Source organism: Eumetopias jubatus, unplaced genomic scaffold, assembly GCF_037043125.1.
Source record: "Eumetopias jubatus isolate StellerSeaLion01/CBP00866 unplaced genomic scaffold, mEumJub1_p1.0 scaffold_8, whole genome shotgun sequence".
Taxonomy (NCBI): Eukaryota; Metazoa; Chordata; class Mammalia; order Carnivora; family Otariidae; genus Eumetopias; species Eumetopias jubatus.
The window spans coordinates 35064104-35073564 of NW_028274814.1; the positions used below are offsets into that span (position 1 = coordinate 35064104).

General features: G+C 47.5%; 1 protein-coding gene across 13 annotated transcripts in view; it reads right to left on the reverse strand.

The window, feature by feature from the left end:
* ZMYND11 (zinc finger MYND-type containing 11) overlaps positions 1 to 3529 on the reverse strand; it is a 123653-nt gene extending 120124 nt beyond the window's left edge. For 9 of the 13 annotated variants that reach the window (XM_088025842.1, XM_088025841.1, XM_088025837.1 and 6 more), the window contains exon 1: positions 2624 to 2674. The gene's annotated coding sequence lies outside the window, so the exon portion shown is untranslated. The other 4 variants (XM_028114628.2, XM_028114626.2, XM_028114627.2 and 1 more) reach the window with 4 other exon arrangements.
* Between the last annotated feature and the right edge of the window lie 5932 nt (positions 3530 to 9461).

A 9461-nucleotide genomic window follows, 5' to 3' on the forward strand; every position in this document is an offset into this window, starting at 1 on the left:
AAGTCAATGAGTATGGAGTTTAAGTCTTACAAAAGGAAAAGAGTTCTGGAGATGGATGGTGATGCTCTCTGCACAACAGCATGAATTTATTTAATACCACTAGACTATACACTTTAAAATTTTGATTTTGATACATGTATTTTACCAGTAAAGAGAATAAATGCAAAAAAAGTAATGACAAAAAGATCCTTAAAAATTGCTCCAAGTTAGTGAGCCCTGAGGAATATAACAAATTCTTATTTTCCAACTCTGGGATAATTAAAGTGAACACATGGAGGGATTCAGAGGTATGCGCCAACACACACAAATTAGTAACCAAGGCACACATAAGCATGCTATGCTGCAATTTCAGCGGTCCATTCCTTTCCACACCCGTTCCAATTATCAACCCAAACTGAATTTGATTCAACTGACTTAAATTAATCTAACAGTGATTCATGCATCCATAGCCCTACGAAGTTGGTACAGTTACTATCCCTCTTGTTTTCCAGTTGGGGAAACTGAGACCAGACAGGGCAAGTTTAAGTAATTTGCCTGCTGTGACTTTGCTAGTAAATGACAGAGGAGAGATTCAGACCCGAGCCATCTGGCTTCAGTCATTTTGCTATATGCTACCTCTCTAATCTAGAGGACAAAAAAAAATCTCATCACCCTGTTTAAAAAAAAAAAGTGAATGTTAAGTGCAAATTAAGGTTTTCAAAGAGTGAAAAGTTTTTAACTATCATAAGGCAAAGTCTGGCCATTAACTCAATTTTCCCCACAGATACAACCTCTTTGCTTATATGATGTCTTTCAGGTAAAATTCAATTGAAGGATGGTAAAGGTAGGTAAAGAAAATAGGACAACCAGAGGTTTAGGTCTTGAAGCATTATTAGGACAGCAAGCGAGCGATACCTCTAATACAAATGTTAAAATTCTTAATTTCAATTAATGTCTCAAGTATGCCAAAGGGTAGGAGTGTCTATTACACACTATCTAAAACCACCCCTAAAGGAAAAGGGGTAGAATTACAAAAGGGTTAGAGTTTACATAAACACGTGTCAATTCAAAGAAACATGCAAGAGAACATCCAAACTACCGACATAACCATGTCCCAGGAATATTCAGCATGCGCTCAGGAGCGAAAACTAACACGTTCTGTGATTTTTCTTTGTAAAGCAACTACATATGTGTGTATTTAAACACCTTACAACCGGTAACTGCAAAAATAAACTTCCCACTTTACAGAATGTAAAAGGAGACTCAGTTTTCACATGAACAACATCTACGGGGAAGAAGTACCATGTAAAAGACAGAAATCCTCTGTTAACCACAGGTAGAATTAAGCAAGGAAAAAAAATGTATTCATTCTGTCATAATCACATCCCACACCTTCGGATCTTTGATTTTCTAGCCTAGCCCCATTTAAAAAGAAGAGTCCACCAAAATAATCCCTGTAACCAGCGCCAGTTAGCCAAAGACGTGGAAAATAACACCCCTAAACAAACATTCATATTCTATATCCTTATTGTACAAATTAGAACTCAGAAAAAAATCACAAAGGTGACCTTGTTTACCAAAAAGCATTCAAACTTTAAGTACAACCAAGACTATCTCCCTCATAACTTCCAACCATTAATTAGAATCGATGACCCCAAAACCTGTAGAGGTTATGCATCCCACAATTAGTAAGCTACAACTACTCCATTTCTCAGTTGAAAAGAAGACAAGTTAGCGTTTTACTTTCTGCCTTTCAACAAACAGATGATTTTTCAGCAGGTTTACAGTGGGATGCAGGGCACTGGAGGACCGAGGACCGAGGACCGAGGACCGAGGACCCAGGACCCAAACCTCGGGGAGCCGGACTGGCCGCTCCAGCCCACGGGCGCCCGTCCCCGCACAGGCCACCTGGCACCTGCTCGGCGCCCCCGGACCCCCCGGAGCCCACCCACACCCGGGCCCCGCGCGCACCGCCAGCAGCATGCAGCCGGCCCGCACCCCCGCGCCAGCGGCCGTCCACGTGGAAGCTGGGGGCCCGGGCCGCCCCAGGAGCCCCGCAGCCCCCGGCCCCGCTCCGCACGCCGTGCCGAGGCCCCGGGAGGACCTGTTGAGGAGGCGCAGGCCTCGCCGTGGAGCCCGGCCCCAGGGGACGCGGAGCGGGCCTCGCCTGGGTGCTCGGGGACCGCCTTGCCCGGCCGCGGCCGCCGCCCTCACACAACGAGCCACGCCGGCGCCCGCACTCCCGCCCTCCCCCACTCACAGGGCCGGGTTCCGGCGGACCCCAGCCCGCGGGCCCCAGGCCTGGCCGCGCGGGAAGGGCCGGCCCGGCGGGCGGCGCTCACGCGACTCCCCGGCTTCCGGCCCGAGCAGGCCCCGCGCGGTCCTCCTCCTCCTCCTCTGGCCCGCCCCTCCCGGGCCCGCCGAAGGCGAGGGGGCGCGGGCGGGACCCCCGCAGGCCCCGCCGCCCCCGCCCGCCTACACAAAGCCCGGCGGGCCGCCCGGGGCTGCTCGCGGGAGGGCGGGCGGCGAGCGCACCGCCGGCGGCCGGAGAGGCTGCAGCCGGGGCCAGGCTCCACAAAGCGACGGCGCCACCGTTCGGACGCCCCCGCCCGCGCCCCGCGCCCGCCGCGGCCGAGTCTCCCACCATTATGTTCCGGTCCTCGCCGCCGCCGCCGCCGCCGCGCCCGGCCCTCCCCCTCCGCGCCCGGCCCCGCCGCCGCGCCGCCTCCTTCCCGCCGCCGCCGCCGCCGCCTCCCGGGCCCAGGCCTGCGGGGCGCGCGGGGGGGTGCTCCCCGCCTCCCGGCCTCCGCGCCGCCTCCCCGCCTCCCGGGCCCGCCGCCGCCGCCGCCGCCGCCGCCGCCCGCCCGCCGCCTTCCTCCCCGGCCCCCTCCCCGGGCTCCCCGGCGGCTCCCCCGCGGCCCGGCCTCCGCTCCGCTCCGGCTCCCCGCCGCCCGCCGCCCGCCGCCCTCCCTGGCTCGGCGCTTCAGGGGCGCCATGTTTACAAGCCTCGGCCGCGGACACCCGCGCGCGCCCGGCCGGGAAGGCGGCGGCGGCCGGGCGGGCCGGCGGGGGCGCGGGGGGCCCGGCGCCGCCCGCACTTACGGGGTCTCGGCGCCGCGCGGCAGGCCCGGGGGCCGGGGGCGGGAAGTTGGGCCGCCGCCGCCGCCGCCGCCGGGGAAAGTTTGCGTCCTGCGAGGCCGCGGCGCCGCTCACATGGCGGTGTGTGCGCGGGGCGGCCGCTCGCCCGGCCCGGCCTCCTGCACCTCCGCCCGCCCCCGGACTTTATTGTGTGGCCGGGCCGGCCGCGCCGCGGGCTCGGGGTGCGGGCCGCGGGGTGCGGGCCGCGGGCTCCGGCTCCCTCCCGGCCGGGCCGGCGCCGCGCACGCCCACACCCACCTTCCCTCCGTCCTGTCCTCGGCGCCTGTCTCCGAATTTGCTTCAGCATATTCTTACATATCCACACATGCACTTGATAGCGGCACACACGTGAAGGCTACGTACGTGCGGGCACGCGGGAGCCGGGAGCCGAGCGCACAAAGCTCCCGGCGCTCGCAGCATCGTCAGGCTCGGACCTGCGGGCCTGGGGGCGATGCGGGCCCACGTCTGCTCCGGGTGCGCGGCCGTGCGCCGGCCGAGCTGCCGGGGCCTGGGCGGGCGTCAGGGTGTGGGTGAGCAAAACCGGGAACCTGCTTTTGATGTCTCCTTAGTTGGATCAGAAACACCTGCCGGGAGGTGCTAGCTTCCCCGGGTTCATGCATGCACACACGGGACTGTCGGAAAAACAGGACCACCCATTATCAGTTAGGCAAAAACAGTGCAAATCTGTGTAAGAAGCAGCTTCTCTTTTTCTTTCGTAGTTGTGCATCTAACAGAGAAGATCCGAATGTATGGTTTACTAAGTCTCAGAGATAAGCAGACTTGTATAGACAGATGTCGCATATTTTCCCTAATGACCTTTCTTCACTGGGAGTTTGGAAGGAAGACCTGTCAACCAAAATTTCTTCCTCGGGTTCTCCTTGGACATATGTACCTGAAAATCATTGGGAAGAGACTGTCCAGGAAATTGCGGGATTCTAATCCAACTCATCAGTCTTCTTTCATCGCTGGCCTCTAAGACGTAGAATTTAGAAAGGGGTAGTACTTGCATAGGTGTTCTGTGATGCACTTACTCACAGCCCTGCTTCTGATACATCTCAGAGAGTTTTTGGTTAGATCAAGAGACGTCACGAAATAATTTTAACTCATTTTACACATAAATACATGTATTAAAATCCAGCAGATGGGTTAAACGGTGTCAGAAAAAAATCAAGCCATACCAGGTTTGAATGCTGGACCAGGAATTCTAGCAACAAACAGCTTTAAGTAAATCACTTTTTTGTTTAAAGTCATCTATAAAATAGAGGACTGCATGGTTCTGTGTATTTCACGGAGGCTGCTCAAGTAAGACAAAGTCATGTGAGTATAAAAGGAAGCTTACCTTTTAGGAAAGCAGTGACTGCATAACTCCGCATTTTTCTCCAAATAAATTGTATAGGCATCATTTCAATGTTTGTGCCCAGATACTATCTCTCGTTCTAATGTAAGTTAGTTTATCCCCGTATTTCCTATTTGTTTTGCCTAGAATTTAGCCCTTGGTTCCATTTTGCCTCCAGAACAGTTTTATTTACCTCATTCCCTCAGACGGGTGAATAGGGAAGAGGGGATGTGGTCTGAGCCAATGGTTTGGGGCCAATGACTCGGGGTGGGGAGTCGGGGGAGGCCCAGAAGACCAAAATACTTACTTCCATACAACTTAGGTTATACCATGAATTTACCTGCCAGACTGCAAGGAGAGGGCGAGAGTATCAGAGAAAAGAGAAAAGGAAGAGCAGTGGGCGGTGAGGAGTGGTTTACATCAACTGGGACATGTTTCTAGTCCTAGAAACTTAGCACCACCCAACAAACGACCCACAACAGTCCTAATTCTTCCCAAACTCCACCAGCATTTTCTACACTTAACTAATACTTGAGTTGATCAGCATATTACTTTTTCCAGCTTCTGCTTTAAGAAGTCTTACTTAAATAGGAAAGACATGAATTATCCAACAAATTGCTATGGAAAATATGTCTCTTTAAAAAATAAATTCTAGGGGTGCCTAGGTGGCTCAGATGGTTAAGCGTCTGCCTTTGGCTCAGGTCATGATCCCAGGGTCTTGGGATCGAGCCCCGCATCGGGCTCCCTGCTCAACTGGGGAGACTGCTTCCCCCTCTCCCTCTGCCATTCTCTCCACTTGTGCTCTCTGGCTCTCTCTCTCCGTCAAATAAATAAATAAATAAATAAATAAAATCTTTAAAAAATAAAAAAGTAAATTCTATCCTTGCCTTGCAGTAAAAATAACCCATGACTTAAATGTCATTGTAAAAACTAAAAATCATTTTCCAATAGACAGGAGAAAATATAGGTGGGTATTTGTAAGACTGAAGGTGGAGAAGACTATCCCAAGTCCTAAAGAAATGATTTTCATCACAAAAGGTAAGAGTGATAAATTTGGCTGTATAAAAAATACATGAATCCTGTAAGTCAAAACCAGATACAGACCTAGTTAAAAATACCCCCTTTGGTGTTACAATTTTGACCCTTTATAAAGAGGGTCTTCTAATACCCTCCCTCCTGCTTTGTTCACATATGAGGACCAACTCAGATTTCTTGGGACTGGTAGAGAGGGATAGTTCACAGCTAGTGCTGGGGACGACTTTTGAGTCCTTGCCTCAGTGTGTTCCTGGTTTGCTAGTATGTAGCAATATTGAGTTCACGCAGGTGCTACTGAAATGCTTTGCTTTTATTTATTTTGCCTTTACTATTATGTTTGATTTTATGTTTTTGTTTTGCATTAAAGATTGACTTGAGAGCATAGTCTTAAGTATATAATGCAGAATAACTATGAAAAAGCTTCAGGAATGCAAATGAACAGCACATTATAGAGAAGTTGGTAAATAGAAAGTGTTAACATTGTATTACCTTAAGTAATGTAAACAAGGGAAGTAAACAGGTCCATTCCGATGTTTTTCATGAATGGGGACTCCAGAACACATAGCATTTCTTCTGATAAAGTAATAGCAACTGCATTTTCAACTTACAAGAATGTTTTTTCAATAGCAAATTACCCTTGTAAGTGGGAAGACTGTACAAGTAAAAGGAAAAAGCAAACTGGGAGAAAGTGTATATACAAATACATCTGCAATAAAGGAGAGCTAAGGTAACAGTCCTCAGATACAAAAAGCAGGGTGCCTGGTGGCGCAGTCATTTGAGCCTCTGACTGTAGGTTTTGGCTCAAGTCATGGTCCGGGATTTGTGAGATCGCGTCCCATGTCGGGCTCTGCACTGGGTGCAGAGTCTGCTTAAGATTCTCTCTCTCCCTCTGCCCCTCCTGCTCATGTTCTCTCTCTTTCTCAAAAATAATAAAATAAATCTTTAAAAAATAAAGAAGCTACTTCATATCAATAAGATATATACCAACGTTACCACCCTCAAAAAAGGGACAAAAATCATTGGTAATTTATAAAAGAGGAAATATAAACTATTAGCAAATGTTGACCAATAATCAAGTTAACAATAAAATGACAACACAATAGAACACTGCTTTTCTTCAAATGACAGAAGTCTTCAGTGATTATATTATTGAGGGTGAGAGAAATGGACTCTCATTCACTACCGAACTGATTCGGTATGAACTCTTGAAATAGCAAGAGCCTGAAAAATATTCCTATCTTTGACCCCAAACGTCCACATTTAGAAACCTATCCTAAAGATTCTATTTGAGAAACAGGCAAAAATATATGAACACGTTGTTCATGTTTGCCCCTACTTAAAACCAATGATTTTTCTGCTGCATCTTGAATAAAATCAAACCCTGTTCTTGGGCATACAAGGCCCAGCATCTTCTGGCACCTACTTCGCACCTAAATTTAAATTCATTGTGCCTTTCATCCCTGTCTCACTGACCTTTGTCCCACCTCAGAATGGTACAAAGTTTATCCCCTCATTATAGAACATCTTTCTCCCATCTTCCTGGGGATAACCCTACTCCTCAGGTATCTTTCTGTTCAACTGTCACTTCTTCCAAAAGGACCTTCCTCAGCCCCCAATCTAAATTGGCCTCTTTATTTTCCCTGTAACACAAAATTATTTTCAATGATATATTTACCTCAGTGTACATATAGTGTTTATAGGTTTAGTGTTTCTAGACAGATGAAAGGATTTGGTTTCTATAGAATACCCAGGCACTCAATAAATATGGTTAAATGGAAGAGTTCCACAGATAAAATGGGTGATCTCACCGCACTTGACAGAGCCCTGTCAGGATATTACCGTTTTTGCTTTTAAATAACATACTTTACTGTTTTTGCTTTTAAATAACATACTAGTGGCTCTGTCAATCAAGTATTGTAGTCCTTCTCAACACATTAATTAAAACTACATGTTAATTAGATCATGTTGTACTTAGGTTAATAGCTCAAGGGTTGTGAAATAAAGAATCTTGTACATGCAAGTCTCCCAAACTTTGAGAGGAGCTGTGAAATGTTCTCTCTATCCATGGATGTGTGTGTGTGCGCGCGCGCACGTGTGCGTGTATGTGTGTATAAAACAGAAAAGGTACGTATACCTGGGCTAATATTCTTGAAGCACATTAACATGTTTTCTCCTTTGCATTTCCATTCACAACGTCCCTAGTTAGCCCGAGGCTCACTGTCTTGAAGGGCATCAGGATTGTCAAAGCAAGAATGTATATAGAAGAAAAGTTAATACTAAACTGCTGACACCCCAAATGGGAAATTTTAATCTGCTGCAAGACAATAGGGTTGTAAGCATGGCTTTGTTGAGAGAGAACACAATTCTCCAACAAGTTATTTTTTCTCCACTTTTAATGTTATTTAGAAACGGGTCTGGCATAGCAGACCACTGAACCTCACCACCCAGGGAGGGCGCTGGGGGGGAAGGGGGGGAGGAGGAAGCAAGAAGCTGGTAGTGGGGTGTGCAACTGCCCAGGGTTAGACACTTTTTCCAAATATTTGGAACTCAGAAATATTTGATGAATTAATGAATGGGGTTCATCACAGTGTTTTTTGCAGTATCAGTACAGTCAAATGAAAAGATTTTTAAACATCTAGCATTAGAAACTGTTCATTAAAAAATATATATAGGGGCGCCTGGGTGGCTCAGTAGGTTAAGCATCTGCCTTCGGCTCAGGTCATGGTCCCAGGGTCCTGGGATCGAGCCCCGCACCGGGCTCCCTGCTCCGCGGGAAGCCTGCTTCTCCCTCTCTCACTCCCCTTTGCTTGTGTTCCCTCTCTCGCTGTGTCTCTCTCTGTCAAATAAATAAATCAAATCTTTAAAAAAATAAAAAAATTTGAAAAATATATAAAACCACATATACATATGATTTCCATTTTGTTAAATATTAGAAGGAAATACCATGGAAGAAAAAGTCAGTGCGTATGTCTTTGGGTTACAGGTATCTTATTTTTTAAAAATCTTTGCTTAGAATCAGGAAAAAAAAAAACTGGTAATACTAGTCTGAGAGACTGGTTGTTCCCCATTTATGGAAAGACACTGTGTAGGTATCCCTCACTTAAAAGAATATCTATTTTCAGAAAGCTAACTACAAAGTTAAATTGTATAGAATCTTATTTTCCGTTGATTTCTTTAGTGTATAGAGAGATTTGTGGCTGCAATCTAGACATGGCTCACATCCCAAAATTTATATGAAAGGCCAAAAAATATAACTCTTGCGCAACTGAAGCTAATGAAATGAAGTGCAAAAGAGATCTGTGTGGGGTAGCTCATTGTGAGAAAAGGCTTACAAATGTGTCACTTACCAATGAGACTAAACTACTCTAACTGACCCAAAGTGAGTTTGAGTCATTCTTGCTTCACACTTACTACATTGTCACAATCACCAGGCAACGAGATCTTATCCAGACATTCTTTGTAGAAAACAGACAAAGAGTAGAGGAGGAACATCCTTTAGCGAGAGACAGCACCTGTGAGATCTCTGAGAAACTCGGGGCTCCATAGCACCCAGTTCAAAATTCACCAGTCCAGAAAGGGGAATTAAGAAGTAAAGACCTGTCTGTGTTCAAAACCACCAAACATATAGGTTTGCAGTATAAGATTCTAGCATGGCAATGAGTTACTGGCAATAAAGATGTGGCATGGGAGAGAGACTGCAGGTTATCCTTGTAACAGCACCCCTTTTTACTCCTTCGTTTTCAGGGATGCTTCCTGATGTGGGAGAAAAAGGGATGACAGTCAACGTGCATCCATGGGACTGTGTGGTCTAGGTGAGTGACGTCTCTTAAGTGTACTATGGCCCCCCCACCAAGAGGATAAGAACTATTTTTTAATAAAAGAGAGAGACTAAAGTGAGTGTCCATGTGCTGGCCACTACAGACGGCAGAGGAATAATCATTCTCAGGGGCCAATAAAATGTTCTCAAAGACTG